Here is a 19,333-nt window from a genome sequence, read left to right as displayed (position 1 = left end):
GTGTGAATGGTCAGGGGCCCTACCTTCAGCACAGACACGATCCCACACAGCCTCTGAACAGAACTGATGGGGGTGGGGGGGGGTCACTTTGTCCAGCCTCCTGCATCCCAGCACACATGAGGTGAGTAAGCGTGAAACCCAGCACAGCCTCCCCGCCTCGATGCCAAAACGCGGGAGTGAAGATGCGACCAGATGGCTCGGAGATCGCCCTGCCTTGCGGGTGCCTAGAGAAAGTGATTTGGGGCACACGGTCTCCCCGGGGGCAGCGGGGCTCATGCTGATGGTTCCGACACCTGAGTCAATCCCCGGGTGGCTGATGGTTGTCCCAGTTGGCAGCTCCCTGCCTGGGGACCTCGTCTGCCAGACCCCAGTGCCCGCACAGCCCCTTGGTACACAGCAGGTGCTCAGTGTTTGGGTGCCTATATGAATTATGGGGTTAAGTCATGACCTGTGTCTGTCCCCTCTCCTGGCTCAGAAGAGATCATCAAGGCTTTTTTAAAAATAATAATAATAATAATAATAATCAATCAATCAATCAGTCAACCCCAGGGTTTCAATTGCAGGGGCCGAGACCAGGTGGGTGAGCCAAGTTGAGCCGGGACAAGGCAGCCGGGCCAGCCCCACTGTGAGCCACTGATAAGAGGGCTCGGCTGGGGAATCCAGACGGCTTGTCTATCAGCCTACTAAACACCATTCTTACAAGTTTTTTTTCCCTCCCCCCTTTTCATTAATACGCAGGGTGAATAGAACATTGAATAAAAATCAGCCCTTTCTGCACAATTGCGGGATTGAAAGGTAACTGTCAACAGAAGAATTGGGTGACAAAGGGAGCCGTTTCGCGCTTAGCAAATCATTTTCGGCTTGTCATTTCAATGGGCTGTGTTTTTCAGAGATTGTGGGGTGGGTTTTTCTTTCTCCTTTTTTTTCTTTTCTTTCTTTTTTCTTTTCTTTCTTTCTTTCTTTCTTTCTTTCTTCCTTTCTTCCTTTCTTTTTTTGAATAGCATTTGTAACCATGCTTTAAAAAAAAAAATTGCGTGTTGTCTTTGGGCTGCCCTTCCTTCACAGATGCTGTGCTTCCCCCGCCCCTGCCGGGTCGCCTGGGTGCAGTTTCTCCAAAAAGAAAATAAGATGAGATAAGATGCACAAGAAATCTGGAAAGCCAGGGAGGGGAGGCGAGGTTTTGTGAACAGCGGGTGTTTGCAAGGTGGGGAACAGAGGGCCGGAGGCGGGGGCAGGGCACTGGGAGAAGGGCATGAGTGGGGGGCCTTCAACTCTGGCCCGGGGTCTCGGCCCGGCTGGATCTAGCCTCAGACCTCGCGGGTGGCTGCGTCCCTCTCCCAGCGTGGATCAGGGACTCTCCCGTAGCATGGGGGTGCATCTGCTCTGCCCCTCCGGGGAATCAGCACCCTGCAGCCCCCTCGCTGGCTGAGGGCAGCTTACAAGGGCTTCAGGGCTGCAGCGAGGGTGAGTCACATGGTCTGACGGCCATCCAGCAAAGTTCTGCTGTGACAACCCATTGCTCGGAGACGCCATGAAGTCAGCTCTCGAAACAGTCGAGACATATCACAGAAAGCATGCACATGTCAGTTAGAAGATCAGGATCGTGCCTTCCACTTTCAAAGAAAAGTAAGCATCCTTTTTTTTTTTAATAAAAAAAAAAGTGTATTTATTTATTTTGAGGGGGGTTGCAGAGAGAGGAGAGAAAGAATCCCAAGCAGGCTTCACGCCATCAGCCCTGAGCCAGATGCGGAGCTCAAACCCATGAACCATGAGATCATGACCTGAAGTCAAGAGTCGGATGCTTAGCCGACTGAGCCATCCAGACGCCCCACAAGTAAGCAGCCTTTTTAAAAAGCATCTTTTTTCTCCCTTTTCTCCAAAGAGCATGTGACCAGGAATAGGTCCAGCTGTAAGGATCCAGCTATCGCCGGGCAAGTCTGTTTCAATCCATGGGACTCGGTTTCTCTCATCCGTAAAATGGGCCCGTGGAAACCTTTTATTTTTTTTTTTTTTTAAACACTGAGCCAGCGATCACTAGCCATGGCGAAACGCAGGTTAAAGCCACAATGAGATAATGAGATAGCACCACTCACCTCTCAGAATGGCTAAAATGAAATTAAAAAAAAAAAAAAAAAAACAGTAACAACACCAAATGCTAATGAGGACGAGGGCAGACTGGAGCATTCCTACAATGCCAGAGGGAATATAAAATGGGGAAAACAGGTTGGCAATTGCTCTGAAAAGTAAACACTCTACCGTACAACCCAGTAATTGCACTCCTGGGCATTTGGCTCGGAGAAATGAAGACTTACGTTCTCACGAAAACCTGTGCATGAATGCTCACGGCAGCTTTATTTGTAACAGCCCCAAACTGGAAACCACCCAGATGTCCTTCCACTGGTGACTGGATCCACAAACGGTGGCTCGTCCGCACCACAGAATACTACAGAGCAGTAGCAAGGAACAAACTATGGATACACGCCATCTGTATGAATCTCTGGAGAATCACGTTGAGCCAAAACAGCGAGTCCCAGAAAGGCCCATACTGCATTATTCCATTTACATACCATTGTTAAAGCGGTAATATTAAAGAAATAGAGAACAGATGAGTGCTTGGGGAAGGGTCAAGAAGAAAGTGGGGCGAGAGGGAGGAGGGTTTGGCTGTGAAAGGGCAACATCTACCCTGTTAGAAATGGTCTGTGTCCTTGCCAATATCCGGGCTGTTACATTGTATACTATATGTCATACTATATCTTGTCTTGCAAGAGGTTATCACTGGGAGAAACCGGGTCAAGGGTTCATGGGATCTCTCTGAATTCTCTCCTACAACCACATACGAATCTGTAAGTATCTCCAAATAAAAAGTCTAATTAAAAAAAATAAAAGTTGGGGCGCCGGGGTGGCGAATCAGCTGAGCGTCTGACTCTTGATCTCAGCTCAGGTCGTGATCTCACGGTTCGCGGGTTCGAGCCCCGCATCCGGCTCTGTGCTGATGGTGCAGAGCCTGCTTGGGATTCTGTCTCTCCTTCTCTCTGCCCTTCCCCTGCTTGTGCCCTTTCTCTCTCTCTCTCTCTCTCTCAAAATACATAAACTTGAAAAATTAATAAAAAAAAATTGGGGCGCCTGGGTGGCTCAGTCAGTTGGGCCTCCGACTTCAGCTCAGGTCATGATTTTGCAGTCCGTGAGTTCAAGCCCCGCGTCAGGCTCGGTGCTGACGGCTCAGAGCCTGGAGCCTGCTGCTGTTTCTGTTTCCCTCTCTCTCTGCCCCTCCCCCATTCACGCTCTGTCTCTCTCTGCCTTTCAAAAATGAATGTTAAAAATTTTTTTAATTAGTAACAAAATAATAAATAAAAAATAAAAAGAAACACCGCAGAGGCCGTTTTGCAGATGGAGTGGGATGTAGCCCAAGTCGTGTCCCGGGTAGACACGGAGGTGGTCTTGTTGAATCGGGGTCCTGGCCCGCAGCCTCCCCTCTGTCTTCCAGGGGCGCCCGCAGTGTGCATCCCCATGGGCTGGAGGACCCCTAGGGCATCCCCAGCTCTGGAATCCGCAGGTCCCAGAAAGTGTCAGTGGTGGGTACGCCAGCCTTGCGTTCCCGTGCCTCATCCGTCGGGCCTCCTCATCCGTCTAGAACTTTTTTGGCGGTTCGGCTGTTGTGGCCACTCGTCACCTGGGCCCTGCGAGGCTTCTAGGCGGGAAGGGAGTGGGCAAGACACGCCAGGCCGGGGCAAGGGCCGCAGCAAAGTCCCGGAGGACTCTGTCTGTGCCTCTCTCAGAAGCTGGACCGCACCCCTACCACGCCCCGAGGAGTCTATTTGCCCGGGTGAGACGGCCCTGCCCTGCCCTGCCCCCTTCCCTGCACCCCAGGCTCATAGCGTCCCCAACACCCCAACACCCTGCACCCCAACCCAGCCCCACCACTCTGCCAGGGGGCTGACTGGCAGAGCGTGGAACAGGGGGCAGGAAGCACCGCCCACGACCCAGGAGCCCGGTGCCGGTCTCCTCCCCTGGACTCTGCTGTGGGCTCCCTGCACAGCGGGATGCCCCACGTCCCTTCTCCTCCTTGACCTTCTGTGTCATCGTCTGTCAGTGAGAAGGCACCCAGTCACGTCATCAGTGCTCACCCAGCACTGCTTCTGCGTGGGATGCTGTTCCAGATGCCAGAGGGACCCCGTGAACGTGACAGGCTCGGCTTGCTCTCCAGGGGGCAACTGAATATTAAACGAGTAAACACATAAAGGGGAAAATTTCACAGTAACACGAGGCGATGGAGCAGGACTGGTTGGGGGGGGGCCTCTGGGGGGAGGGGAGGTTTGAGCCAGAGGCAGCCTCGGGAGGGACTGGGGAAGGACGTTGCAGGCGGGGAGGAGGGCATGTGCAAAGGCCCTGAGATCCAGACAAACCCAGCAGGTCTGTGGAACAGAGGCCAGCGTCGGGATGGAGGGCGCGAGGGCAGCAGTGCAGGAGCTGAGGTCAGATCGGGCGAAGAGACCTAATGCATCCTGAGGGGCCGGGGTCGCCACGGGTGAGGGGGAGTCCGGTCTTCCCTCGCCCGGCAGTGGGGAGGCTTGGGCGGGGCGAGCTCTCAACTCTTCAAAGGACCTCCGCAGGGGAAGGATTCCTAGGGAGGCGCAGACAGGCCAGGGCGGGCGTCCTGGGACCTCCCAGCTGAGGCTGTGTGTCCCGTGAGCACGTGAGTATGATTCACACGCACAGCCTCTACCCAGCCGCCGACAGCTCCCACTCGCCAGCCTCTCTGTCCGGCCCCGCGGCGGCCAGCGCCGGGACCTCGCAGGTGTCCTGAGGACAGTCACGACGGCAGGCCCGCAGGGCGTCCCCGGCATCCCCTGCCCGGGTGTGCCAGGACCGGCTGCAGTCAGGACTCCTGAGATGCCACCTGTTCCCGGGGGTGCCTGCTCCTGCCACATCCCTGCCCGCCCCCTCCACGCTCTGCACCACACAGACCGGCCCTCTGATCTCGCCTCTTACCTCCCTGGCCCGCCACGGGGCCAGCCAAGGGGAGGGGCCGTTGGGACACTGGAGGCGGAAGGAGGGGAGAAGCTGGGCACTTCGCCCCCGCTCTGGCCGCTGCACCTGCTCTCCGTGGCTCCTGTCAGGTGGCCCTGGCTCCTGCGCGTTGACAATGCCCCCTCCCCCCTGCGCCGCCCAGCCCCGGGAGGACATCCTTGGAGTGATTTCCCTGGCAAACGGTCCATTTTCCAAATGGGACGCTGGTGGGTTCCCCGGACACCTGGTCCCTGAGGACCTGCCACCCAGGCCTCGGATCATTCAGAGAGCACCTGCTCGGCCTTTGCCAAGGGGAAGGCCGCCTACCCCACCCGGGGTGTGTTCGTTCGTCAAGGCCCAGGGCAGTGTTCTCCCCCACGGTGGGGCCCGGCTGGGAGCCACAAGTCCAGCCCACAGGCTGCAAGACTCCCCGAGGCCCAGACGCCTAATCTAGAGGAAAAAGCAAAGCACCTGACGTCCTAGGCTTATAGGATGTGCCTCAGTTTCCGCACTTGCAAGAGGAGGTCAGAAGAGCTGATCTTCCAGGCGCTTTGCTGAAATTCCAAGAATCTGATTCATCAGCAATAGTAAGGCCTATTGTCTTTGATTGAGCACCTAATGTATTCCCCATGTGGGGAAGAGCTTAATCCTTACAACCTCCTCAGGAGGCAGGTGCGGCCAGCGTGCCCCTTGCACAGATGAGGCCACCAAGGCACAGAGATTAGGAGTCACCTGCCCAGGGGGGCGTCGCGGACAGAGGGCACAGCAGGAATTTGATCTAATGCCTACGCGCCCCTCAGTCTGTCCCCCTAACCCCTCTTCCTACATGGCCTCTCGGTGATAAACGAAATCCAAACAAATGATTATGGACATATACGCAAGGAAGATTTATATTGAGGTCCTACTAGATGCCGAGCTGGGGCTGGATACTGAGCGATGAACACAGCACACAAAACTTTCTGCTTCCACTGAAATTGATATCCTAGCTGGGGGAGCCAGATGATACATAAATAATAGAGCGGTCGGTGGAAAGTGCTATGGAGCGAAATAAAGCCGACAATGGGAGGCGCTGGGGGGAGGGTAGCAGCTTAAAAGAGGGTGGTTGGAGGGGCGCCTGGTTAAAGGGTTGACTCTTGCTTTCGTGAGTTCAAGCCCTGCACGGGGCTCTGCGATGACGGTGCAGAGCCTGCTTGGGATCCTCTGTCTCCCTCTCTCTCTGCCCCTGCCCTGCTCTCTCTTTCTCTCTTTCTCTCTCAAAATAAATAAACTTAAAAAAGTTTTTTTTTAAATAAAAAATAAGAGAGAGCGTAGACTTCCCATTCGTTTCGTCAAGTCTTTGAGAGAGACTGCGTTTTCTTAGAACTAGAGAATTGAGCGCTGGGATTCAGTGGGCCTCAGGAAGATTTGGCTCAGTGCCCCATGCGCATTGACAGGTGGGCTGGAATTATAGGCTGGTGGACAGAGTTTGCGTGTGGGTTTCTAGGGTAAGTGAACTCCTTATGCCAGCCTCTCCCCCCACCTCACACCCCACACATACCATCCTCCAGGTGGAGCCTCCGATGCCCAAATTGGGTCTCCATACAGGGTGGGAGAAACCCCTAACCTGTTGCCTCCCACCTCCTCCTGGCAAGCTTAGACTATGGTACCCAACATGGTCCAAGTGATCAGTCATGATGACTGATGGTCACACCCCAGATGTGGTGGCCTTGGGAACAGCTCCAGGGTCCCCTTCGATCCCTAGGACATCGCTCATTATTAAGGATGGTTATCATCTGGCACATGCTTAACATTGGATGGATGGATGGATGGATGGATGGATGGATAAGAAGGAAGGAGAGAGGGAGGGAAGGATGGGAGAAGGAAGGAAGGAAGGGAGGGAGGGGGGAATGATGGATGGATAAACAGGTAAGTGGATGGGGGATGGATAGATGGATGGATGGATGGATGGTTGGATGGATGGATGGATAAGAAGGAAGATGAGAGGGAGGGGCAAGAGAAGGAGGGAGGGAGGGAGGGAGGAAGGAAAGATGGGTGGATAAATGGATGGGGGCTGGATGGATGGATGAAATCTTTTGGAGTTGAACAAACTCAGATTCAAATCCTTATCTCTCCACTAACTTACCTGTCCAATTTGTTCAAGTTACTTCTGGTCTCTGAGCCTCAGTTTCCTGAACTATAAAATGGGGGTGAGGATGAGTAGCTTGCTGTGAGTTCTAAAAAAACGGTGCATGTTGAAGGGACCAGTCCCATGTTCATCGCCCCCTTCTCAGGATATCCTGGCCAAGGCTCACTTGGCACATAGTAGGTCCTCAGGAAGCCTCAGAGTGGGGGGCCTCAATTTCAGGCCCCAGATCACCCAGCTCGCTTTAGGGCTTTTGAAGCCCTTTTCTCTGTGGAATCAGAGGAAAACGTTGATGTCGATTCTTGCAGGGGTGAGTGGAGCCAGGCTGGGGCACGGCCCCTGCTCCCTGAGGGCCCAGGCAGACACTCACCCCAAGACCCATCCACAGGCCGGGAGGGTCCCCTAGCTCAGCGTGCCTCCCCCCGCCAACCTCCCTGCAGGTGGACCTGAGAAGGAAGCAGAAACAGCCCTTTCCCTCCGCCCTCCACCCTCCGCCCCAGGAATCGGAGAAGCGGGGTCTGCGAGGAGCAGAAACAGGTGTACCCGCTGCACCTCTCGTGGGGCTCGGACCCCACGTTCCCAGCTGCTCCAGCAACCCGTGAAAGGGGATGTTTGGGAAGCTGGGGAATTTTCCAAGTGGCCTTCAAACCCACACAGCTCGTGTAAAACTCAGGGAATGGTGTTGGAGCCAGGCAGGAGCTGTGTTGGCTTCGACTGGTTAGTCCGCCTCCCTGGCTGAAATGGATCGGGCGGCGCAACCCCCACCTCGCAGGGCAAAGGGGGCGCTCCCAAAAGATCGCGCCAACTGTATGGCTTCAAGGAGATTGCGGCCATGAAGAGAGGTCTACCGTCACCGGGGCCACAGGCCCCTCGGCAGCCGCAAGGTGGTCTGGGGAGGGAGGTCACCTGGAGAGGAGCACTGCCTGGCCAAGACCCTGCGGTGGTGGGAGTGGGCACAGCCGAGGTCACGTGAGTAAGGCTGATGGATGGAAATTGTCGTTCTCAGGTCTTCACCTGCTCTTTACCGGCTTGTCAGGGGCTCCGCGAGGGACCCCCGCCACACACAGTCCAGGCTGAAGCTGCCCGTTCCAAACGCCCCAGAAGTTGCTCCCTCGATGGTCCCCGCACCTCCCGCCCAACCCTTCCTTCTGGAAGAAAAGCAGCAGAGGATTTTCTTCTCCCTGCACATGCCTCCTCTAACAGGGGCCCCAGGAAAGGGCTCTCAGAATAATTGAATAATCCCCGAAGAGTACGAACAGCAGTCGAGGAGGCGTGTGGAGGAGGAACCCAAGGTGAAATTTATTTCTGTCAACTGGTGGTCTATTTCCCTGATACTATTTCCTTGTATACAGATAAGGACTTATCTTAAATGACCATGTCTTTTTCAATTTGTACTTAACAGTCAATCCCATTTTCCTTATATGATACTATCGCAGCTGAATGAAAAATGCATTCAATAATCCCTAAGGATCTTCATATATCAATATCAAATGGTCTGAAATTGACCTGTTATAAAATCCAGTCCTTCAAGCTAGCAAGAGACTAAATCAAAAAGAAGCAAATTTTAGCGCTCGTGGTGTTTTGTGTAAGCTGAACGTTCCAGCCCTGGAGCTCAGGTTTCCCGGGGCCCTAATGAGAACATCCATTAAGAAAACGAAAAATTACCCAAAAGATGTATGTGGATTATTGATACATCTGCCTAATGAATGGGGCTTCTCACACAGGTGGACCAGGCAGGAATACCAAGGACCAGAGCGGGGGTTAACAAGTTCCACCCCAAAGTTCTTGGGAACCTGAGGCTTGTGCTCCGAGCTGCAAAATGTCACAGACTCACTCCCGGGGCTCAGGAGAGAAAGGTCAGACGCACACCTCACCCGAACTGTCTGATCACGTGCGTTGATCCCTTCTGCGCAGTACAGAGGTGATAGGCATTCTTCCAAAGTTCCTCAGATGGCTAAGTAAAGTAAGAGGACCCCGGCCACTGTTCACAGCTCTTCATCTGCTCTTAGCACATCATCGGAAGCTCTACCCGGCAGGGCAGCTGTCTTCCTGGATCCTACACTCGCCCAGACTCGCCTCGTTAATTGTTACGACGGAAGGAAGCTCTGTATCCTACCTTACTGAATCCTTAGAATAACCCTCTGACATTAGACACGAAGAAACTGAAACTCAGGGCAGTAAAGGGACGTGCCCAGGGCCATCTACCTAGTGACAGACCTGGGGTCCAAGCCCAGACTCTCTTAACCCAGAGACTATGCGCTTAGGAACCGCGCATTTCAATTAAGTAAATATTTAATGAATATTTGCCAGTTAGAGGAGGGGGAGGGGAGAGGAAGAGGAGGAAGATGGTGATACAGGTGATACCACAGTCTGGGCTCATTGGGGTCTGAGAGAGCAAAGTGAGGTCCCCCTGCCCGGGGCGATCAGGGCAGGCTTCCTGGGAGAGGTGGGTTAGTTGGTGCCCAAAAGGGAGTAGATGCTGGAATTGGTTCTTTTGGACACCCTTATGCTATGCCCTTGCAACATGTGGGATCCGTGGGGAACCAGGATGGGGAAGACACAGGTCCTGTCCTCGAGGCGCCCAAGTCAGAAATCGGGTCACCGCAGAGGGGAAAGAATGACAGCCTCCAACTCCAAGGTGGGCTGTCCCTTCTACAGAAAGGTAGGGGTAGCGGGAGAAACAGACGGGCCGACTCTGAATTCCCGTGAGACCACCCAGAGCTGGTGAGCTTAGGCAACTGACTTCGCTTCTCCGAGCCTCACATGCTGGTGTATGGAAAACGGGCCGACCAAACCAACCTTTGCTGGTTATGAACACGAAAATCACGTAGGAGAAATTCCCGGCACGTAGTAGGTGCTCACAAAATACTGGCTCCTTTTCCGTCCTGTACGGAATGTCAGCTCTGTGAGGACAGAGGTGGCGTCTGTCCCGACCCCTGCGGGGTCCCCAGCGCCAGACACAATCAGTGCTCGGTGATTATTTGTCTAACGGATGAACAGATGGTCTGAGTGATGGATACAGAGTGACCCGAGCTCCGGACATCACACGAGGGGCTACATGTCCTATAGCCCCGCTGTCCTCCCAGGGGGTAACATCACCCTACACTTTGAGCCAGGGCGTCAAGCCCCAGGAATCATCTGCTTCCCAGCCCCAGATCCTCTCCCGGCTCCTTCCAGCTGTTTTACGACAAAGGGGCCAGGATGCCACCGATCTCCATGCACATCTTCAAAGTGTGAGTGTATGTGTGCGTGGATCCCACCAACATTAAATCTGAGACGTTAAAAGAACAGCCAGATAGCGCACCTAAACATATCCCTAGCCAAGGCTCGCGGTTCGAGGAGCCGAACTTCTGTCCCGGGTGAGACGGTGGGGACGGTGGGGGCAGTCGGGGCTGTCCCCAGACCTTTATTCAACAAATCTTTTCTGAGCATGTAAGAAGCACACAACTAGGGGCGCCTGGGTGGCTCAGTCTGTTGAGCGGCCGACTTCGGCTCAGGTCACGATCTCGCGGTCCGTGGGTTCGAGCCCCGCGTGGGGCTCCGTGCTGACCGCTCAGAGCCTGGAGCCTGTTTCAGATTCTGTGTCTCCCTGTCTCCTGGCACCTCCCCAGCTCGCACTCTGTCTCTGTGTCTCTCAAAAAAAATTTTTTTTGAAGTTAAAAAAATTTTTAATTAAAAAAAATAAAAAAGAATGATCTGTAAGCTCTTTAACCTCTCACTATAACATCCTTTAAAAGCTTCCCACCAGACTCACAATCCAATCCAAGCTCTGCTGTAGCCTGTGTGTGGTCAAGCCCCTGACCATCACATGCTCTCTGCCCTCCACCCTCTCCACTCCTGCCACACTGACCTTCTGCCTATGCCTTGAACACTCTGAACACTCCTAGCTCTTGCCTGCCCCAGGACCTTTGTGCATGCTCTTCTCTCCACTTGGAATGATCTTCCTCTGCTATTCATGTAACCAGCTTTCGCTCATCTTCGATTCTCAAACCAAAAGACCTATCCTCGGAGAGATCTTCCCTGAGCAGCCCTCAAGTATAAAGTAGGTGCCCCTTCATTCTCCACATAACCCCCTCGCTTATCCCCTTGAGGACACCTACAACCCATGGCTATTTTATTCCTCCACCTCCTGGCTGTGGACTCCATCAGCCCTGATGGACTATGAATTCCACGGGGACACAGACTGACCACGTGGGACTCAGTCACCGCTGCATCCCCAGTGCCTGTCATGCAGTAGGCAGTCGATAAAACTTGTTGAATGAATAAACGAAGGAACGAACGAATGAACCGATGTCTTCCAAATGTGAAACACTGATATCAGGCAGAAGAATCAGACAGTGGGTATGCTTCGTGTGGCTGTGAGAGACAGAGCCAGAAAAAATGAGACAGGCAGACGCAGGAGCGTTACAAGAGTGACCTGTCCTGTGAAAGAGGGAGTCCGAGATGACTTTGCGAGAGACACAGCCCCGCTGGGCCCCGACCCATGGCCAGGAGTGTGCCGAGCCAAGAAAACGGGGGGGGGGGGGAGGGGGGGCATGGGATCTTTCCTCCTCCCCGCACGTTTTTCAGATCGGCCCGGGAAACAGCTGCATAGGTTTCTCTGGAAGAGGCGAACAGGTATTAAAAATCCAGATTCCCGGGCCACCCTCCTCAGCCTGCTGAATCAGGATCTCCGGGGCTGGGGCCCGGGGGTCTGCATTCTCACCAGCTATTATAGGGTCTGCGCACATCAGAGCTTGAGGAATGCTCCATCCTCAAAGCCAGCCAGAAATTCGGAGCCGGACGGAGCCAGTGAGCAAGACGCTGACAACTGAGCTGGTGTTCCGGCATCCCACGCCCCGCCCGGGCCGCTCTCGTTTCCCTCGAGCATTGATACGTCCCGGGACAGCCCTTCTTCTCCAGGTCAGTGACTCCCTCCTTCCTGAAAAGACCCCAACAATCCCTCCCTGTTGGGTGCTAACAGACTTGGGCTGGCCCAGAGCGTCCACACTGGGCCCCAGGAACTTGCTAGATCAGGGAGCGAGATCGGCAAACACGAGACCTACGTCACTCATCCTGCTTGGTGGTGGGAGAGCTGTTCCCTCCTAAAGAGGAAAAAAAAGATCCCTGATGATTGACTGTGTTTTTGCACCTTCCAGCCGTTTGTTGCCGTGTAATATAGACATTTGCCTGTCGACAAAAATGCTGTCAGTTTTACAAACACACTTATTCCACTGGCTTTGTTGGGGGGAGTGTTTTGACTGGTTGCACTTGGGGAGTGTCTGCCCTGACCAGCTGCGGTACAGACTCAGGCCGGCCCCAACTTTTCTCCTCCCAGCAGACTCCCGTCCCTTCCGACCAGCAGAATCCAACCAGCGTAGGCGCCAGGCCCGGGAGAAGCAGGGGGCGGGGGAGAAAGAGTCCAGGCCTGGAATCAGACCAAACGGTCCCCCAAGCCTTGGGCAAGTCACTTTGCTTCTCTGTGCCTCAGTTTCCCCCTTTGTAAGATGGGGATTGTTCTCGAACCTTCATTGTGACGATCGAACGTTGGAGGAGGCTCAAACAGCCCTAAGAAAAGACCCAGAGGATCTGAGGCTCCTGACCAAACTAGCCACGCGCAGGCCACCTTGGGATCAGATCTTCCGGTCTTGCTCGAGACGTCGGATGACTGCAGCTCCAGATATCTGACTGCAACACTAACAGGATCCTCAGCCAGAATCACCCAACCCAGCTGCTTCCAAATTCCTGATCCACGGAAACAATGAAAGACAAAAAATGGTCACCGTGGCTTCAAGCTACTAAATTCTTGGGGTGACTTGTTACACAGCAACAGACAGCTGTTACATGCAGTCACTGGCATATGTACAAATACCCGTAAGGATAAGTAATTGTTAATATGTAGTGTTCCCTGTGCACCGGGTCATCTGCTCGGTGATTTATGCACACACCTCCCTCCGTGCTCACCCCACAGCCACGAGGTAGATACCAGTAGGAGGCTCGCTTGACAGACGAGGCTCAGAGAGGTGGATCCACTTGCCCACTTGCCCACAACCTGAGAGTGGCAGAGGCGGGATCTGAACCCAGGCCTGTCTGACTCCAGAACCGAATTCGTATCAGCTACACCACATGCATTGCAGAGAACAACAGGAGTGATGGCTATTATCCCCGGTACTGACTGTCGAACGGGTGTTTTTACCAGCAAGAGGACTGAGAAGGAGCGGTTGGTCTCCAAGAATACTCCATGGCAAACGGGACAAAGCCCAGACTCCCCTGACCTCAGGACGTGAAGTCGGGTGGCTTCCGAAGACCGTCCGGAGGAGGCGTGGGGATTCCCAGGACGGCCCCGTAGGGACAGCCCAGTCTGCCGTCTGCACCGCCTGCCCTCCAGGGCTGCAGGGGTTAAAGAGAACCGCTGGGCTGCAAGAAAATCTCTCCAACGGTGTTAGAGCAGGGGAAAAAAGGCAAAATGATTGTAAATTCCGCCAGGGGAATTCTGCCATGAATCCGGCTCACCTTTCGCGGACCCCCCCCCCCCACCGCCCCCCGCCCCGCCTGGGAGGATAACTGACCTTTGGAGGGAAATAATGAAAAGAAGAAATTCCTTGGAGAAAATAATGTGTCCGGGCCTCAGTAATGAGATCGGCTCCTTTTATGTTGCCATGGCGACGGCAGTCATTTTATAATACAAAATACATGAATGGGTGCGGGTGGGCACAGCCTCATCAACCGAGGGGGGCCACGGGGGGGTGGGGAGGGGGTTAGCCTCTTGCAGGCTGCGGTCTGGGGGTCGGGCCAACGGCCGGGGTCAGGGCCTGCTGTGCCTCATTCCGCTGGAGAAGCAGGCCCGGCTCCAAGGGGGCTACTCAGGCTGGGGAATCAGGACTCAGAGAGGGGCTGGGGGCCGAAAGGGCAGCATCAGCCTTCAGGAGGGCTGGCACGGGGCGGGTGGGGGGGGCGAGGGTGTGAGGCTCCGGCATATTGATAATATTGACAATTAACCCCACTGTTTCTGTGGGTGTGTGTCACCTAGGACAGGGCCTTCCCATCCCTGCCCTGTGACCGAGGACACAGTAGCTCCATTTTACAGACTGAGAAACTGAGTCTCAGTGAAGGGAAGCAACACGTCGGCGGGGTCACAGTAGGGATTCCAGCCCAGGTATGGCTAGGGCCACAGTTTGGGTCAAGACTGTGGACGCTGGGTGTGCCAACGAGGAAGGGGCCACAAGGGAACTTTCCAGAGCTTTGGGAGCCGGCTGTTTTGTGTTGGGCAATGTGCGCTTGTAACAATGCACCGAGCTCCTTTGTGCATTGGATAGTTTGCAAGTGAAACCTTCATTTTTTTAAAAAAATTTTTTCATGTTTGTTTATTCTGAGAGAGAGAGAGAGAGAGAGCAGGTCAGCGAGGGAGGGGCAGAGAGAGGGAGAGAGGGAATCCCAAGCAGCCCGCCCCACCAGGGTGGTCGGAGGGTGCCGTGCACGGGATGGACTGAGCTCTCGGCTGGGGGTAGGAAAAACTCAAACGTGCTGCTAGGAGCCGTCCCTCTGTCTGGATGCGCTTTCAGTATTGTGATGATGACCCCCAAGCAAGCGGGCTCTGAAGCCTTCTGGAGAAAGAATGGCGGGGAAGTGAGGAGACAGGGAAGGGGGGGAGAGTCTTGTGAGAAGGGAAGAGGAAGCAGGAGCAAATCAACCAGGCACCTGGGAGTCTGGGACAACCGGTCCCTCTCGTGCTGTGTGGCCTTGGGAAAAGCACTGTCCCTCTCTGTGCTCTGACTTCCTCGGCTGTGAAAGGATTACCCGGGAGGCCCTGGGAGCACACAGTAGGTGTGCAGGCTGCTGGAGGAGAGACAGAGGGAGTGGGGGGCAGCCAAGGAAGTGGGACCATCCCTCCTCAGACTGGAAATTTCGCCCCCCACCCTGGCCATGGCTGACACCCCCTGTCTGTCCCTTGCCCTTGAAAGCCGGCTCAGAGCTCTGCCACCAGCCATGAGAACCAGAGGTCAATTCCTGCAGGGACCCTTGGAGGGAAACACAGTGAGAGCCCTCAAAATAACAGCCCCAGTCAGCTTTTTATAGATCTGAGCGTGAGCTAGCAGCACAGGGACGGGTTACAGGGATTTTTGCCTGGGAAGAGAATTTAGGAAAGGCAAGTGCCTTCCAGAAGGAAGACCTGGGAAAATGACATCACAGGCCGCCCAGCGGGCTGGCCTGCAGCGAGAGCCAAGCCGTGGGGCCGGGCTGCCCTGGGCTCTGACCTGGCCACTCGCCTGCCGAAGCTGGGCCTCAGGTGTGTCCCTTTGTGCCTCTAGAAAAACGGGCTTCACGTCCAAGGCCACTGACACCAACGAACAGCTTCCTCGGCCAGCTCTGTCAAGCACCACACATCTGTTACAATTTTAAGCCCCATGAAACGTGGGCTTTCTCATTTTACAGATGAGAAAACTGAGACCCAGGGAGATCACGCAATGTGCCCAGCGTCATCCGGCGGGGAAGAGGCCTGCCGGGAATCTGAGCTCACCTCTGCCTCCCTCGGGAGCCGGTCCTCCGGATTCCGGGATATTCTGCCTCCCCGCTGTGCCTCCTTGGGAGGAAAGGACCAGCCACGCGCGTGGCATACGATCACGTCTGTGCCCGGCACGGTAGTGTTCCTTATGTCCTCGCCTTGATCCCAAGCCTCTGAAACCCCAAAACTGGATCCGGAGGCCGTGGGGAAACAGAGCAAGGCTTTGCTCCGGGTCTGGGGAGAGGCAAATGTTAGGTCAAGAGCATGGCGGGGTGGGGGGGTGGGGGGCAGTGGGATGCTTCTTGGAGAAATCCCGCCTTGCTGGTCGGTAATCCCTGAGAAAAATGTCTTGGGGCAAATAAGAAATGTAAGAACATTCTCGGCCCTTCGCAAGAAAACAGAGCAGTCTTTCCATTCCGGTGTTCCTTTGCATGTTACGCCCAAGGAGCCGGTTAAGTCGAATGCGAAGTTAGCCGGCCAGGATTGGCGGGTCGAGCGGGATCGGGGGCCCGTTTTCCCACCTGCACGGGGAGCGCTGAGGCCTCTTTTCGGTTCTCAGCGCCCAAGTCCCCGTGAGACCCTCGGGAAGCCATGCCGTCCCCTTGCACCGATGCGGAAACCGGGCTCAGAGACGGCAGAGGGCCGGCCGCTTGTCCCCCACTGGCTTCCAGCTGGACTCAAGCCCCGGAACTCTTACCGGCCTGTTTCTCCTGCCTGATAAGAGCCCGCGACCTTGAGGGGCCACGGGTCCCTCCCGACCGTCTGGCAGCCCCCTCAGCCTGTGGATCTCTGAGACATCCTGGGGCGCTGAGCACATCTGGCCGGCTGGCGGGAGCCACGGCGAACATCTGGGGGAGGGAGGGGCGGAAGGAGGCCGAAGCTCCTGGGGTCCGAGGGACAAGGTCCTGGCCCCGCTCCAGAGAGCCAGGTGAGCGCCGTCGTTTCGGGTCTTCGGAGCGCGTGTCAGTCGGTGCGCGTTGTGCGCATTTGCGTGGACACACGCACACGTGCGTGCACGCGTTTGCGCGACCAGCGGCGAGCCTGTCGGCCTTGTGGGTGCGTGGGCTGTGCCCCCGTGTGTCTACGGGTGCCACGCGCGTGCATGTGTCGCGTCTGTGTGTGTGTGGACGCGCGCGTCGGCACGCCATGTGCGTGCGGGCGCGGGTGCCTCGGCGCGCGTCGGGGTGCGCCGCTTCTTGGCTGTGTGACCTCAGGCCAGTGGCTGCACCTCTCTGAGCCTCCGTGTCTTCGTCCGTGATGCCGGTCAGCTGACTCTAACGCCAGCCTCGTCCCCGTGACGCTTCGCCGAGACGACGCAGGAAGACCGATGAGCACGGACCCGCGGCAAAGGCTGCATAACCGGCCACCCTTGCTCCTCCCGTTCTGCTGCTCTCTGTGCCTCTGGGGGCTGCGAAGATCCGGCCATCAGGGGGCCAGCCCGGTGGCTCGCGGGCCCGCCCGCGGCCCCCAGTAAACCCAGGAATTGCCCGCCGCAGGAATGCCGTATTTCTGTCATGTCACCGACAGCACCAGCCCCTCTCAGGGCTGTTTCCCTTTGGCCCGCGGCCAGAGTCGAGAGTTTTATGAAAATTCCCAAGACCTTTTGCCGTCTCGACTTGAGAAGTCGGGGCTGCTGGGGCTGGGGAGATAATGAGACACTACCGAAGGCAGGAAGCAAGCCGCGTTCCTGGTCCCAAAGAGGGGCGGCTGGCGGGAAGCTCAGAAGGGCTGGGACATTCTTCTCCCAGTAAAAAATATGTAGCACGTCAGCTGCAGCCAAGCCCTCTGTGACCCGAACCTGTAACGGAAAGCGGGAAGGTGCAGGCGATTTCAGGCTGGGGAACAGAGGAGGTTGGTGGGTCCCCAAACTGAAGGCCCCCAGCTGGCCTGTGTCCACCGCATCATCACGCCGGGCAGCAGCGTCCCGTCTGCGGGGTCCACGTGCCCTCAGCCACAGTCTCTGCAGCACAGCACTAGGCTCTGGGGTTTAAATCCCAGCTCTGCTTCTCACTTGCTGTGTGTCCTCTAGAGAGTTGCTTTACCTCTCTGAGCATCCGTTTGTTGTTGGCTCCACACCCAGTGTGGAGCTCGAACTCACAGGCCTGAGATCAGGAGTTGTACACACGGCCGGCGGAGCCAGCCAGGCACCCCTGAACCCCAGCCGGAAATGAGAACAAGAAGACATGCCTGGGAAAGATGTCTCGGAGGGTAAAGAGAGATGATATCTGTGACGCTCAGCCCGCTCTGGTTCCAGAGTGAGGCCGAGCCCAGCCCTGGGAGAGCTTTGCTCTGCTGACACCCGCAGGTGTTTGAGGGAGAGAGAGGGTGGCCCTGGGCCTGGGAGTCAGGAGGCCTGAGCTGTGCTTGCTGTGTGGCCTTGGGCAAATCACTGAACTTCTCTGTGCCTTCCCATGAAATACGATGGTTGAACTGGTTCCGCGAGTCCCTAAACGAGTGTGAATTTTAAACATCCCAGTGGCCAAGAGACGTTGAAATAGATAGATAGATACAGAGATACAGAGATACAGAGATAGTGATAGAGATATATAGCTGCAAACGCTGAGGCTAAGATGTTCTTTTAAGTGAGTCGATGTGAAGTTGGTTTGAAGAATGACCTTGGGTAAAATACGGGGCGAGAGCCATTGAGGTGGCCCAGGAAGGACCAAGGTGGGTGACACGGTCCCTAGATATTCCACAGAGGAACTCTGTTGAAATCCTGGCCCCTCCCTTTCCCGGCTTCAAAATCAGGAGCCCATCATGGCATCTCGGAGCCTCAGTTTGCCCCTCGGGGAAATGGGAAGGATAAAAGTGCCCCTCCCTCTCCCAGGCTGGTGGGGGTGGGGGAGGAAGGTTTCAGGAGAACGAGGCTGGGAAAGCGTCAGACGTGACTCTGGCCTCTGGCAGATGCCCCGTGGCACGATCGAGTCACACGATTTCTGCAGAATTCAAGTCAAAGGCACTTTACCCTGACTCTACGGGTCCTACTTCCAGCGGGTGTTTACTGAGCACTTACTTGACCGCAGTCACAGGAGATGCCAGAGCGAGCGAGACAGAGAGGCAAGGCCCCGCGTCGTCACACATGTTCTTCCTCGTCCCCAAGTGCCAGCCGGGAGGGCTCGGGGAAGAGACAGAGCCCCAGGACGAGGCAGAGCCAGGACGCGAACCCGGGCCCGTCTGACTCCAGCACTCGGGCTCTCCCATATCACGTGTAGCGGGGGCACCTTCACCTGCGGGCGGCCGTGGAGGAGATCGGGCCACGGTGACTGTGGTCCTCGGCGCGCCCTCTGTCATCCCTGCTGGGATGGCCCCCACGGCCTGCGGGCTGATGGCTCACCACCCCCCCCCCACCCCCTGCCCGTGCGAGGGCATCACCGAGGGATGAAGGGAGTCCACCCGGGCTGAACGTGATTAGAAACGCTGGGGGCCCTCCGCCTCCTTCCAGAGGGACCTAACCGCACACGCGTCCAGCACCCTGTTCTCAGGCTTGGGGGCCTGTAGTGGTACCAGGTCCCCGCTCGTGAGAAAACAGAGGGCTGAGGGGGAGATGCGGGGCCAGTGTGGTTCTCTCTCCGTCGCCCTGCTCCTCCTGGCCCTGCGGTCCGGCCTCTCACAGAGCCCTTCCCGGAAACAGCAAAGGCAAGTGGCCCATCACCGAAACTAGCCTTTCCACCCGGACCGAGGCTGTCCCTCGGCTTCTCCAGCCAGGAAACCCCTGGGCCGTG

Source organism: Acinonyx jubatus, chromosome D3 (genome assembly GCF_027475565.1).
Source record: "Acinonyx jubatus isolate Ajub_Pintada_27869175 chromosome D3, VMU_Ajub_asm_v1.0, whole genome shotgun sequence".
Lineage (NCBI taxonomy): Eukaryota > Metazoa > Chordata > Mammalia > Carnivora > Felidae > Acinonyx > Acinonyx jubatus.
This window is presented reverse-complemented; position numbering follows the sequence as displayed.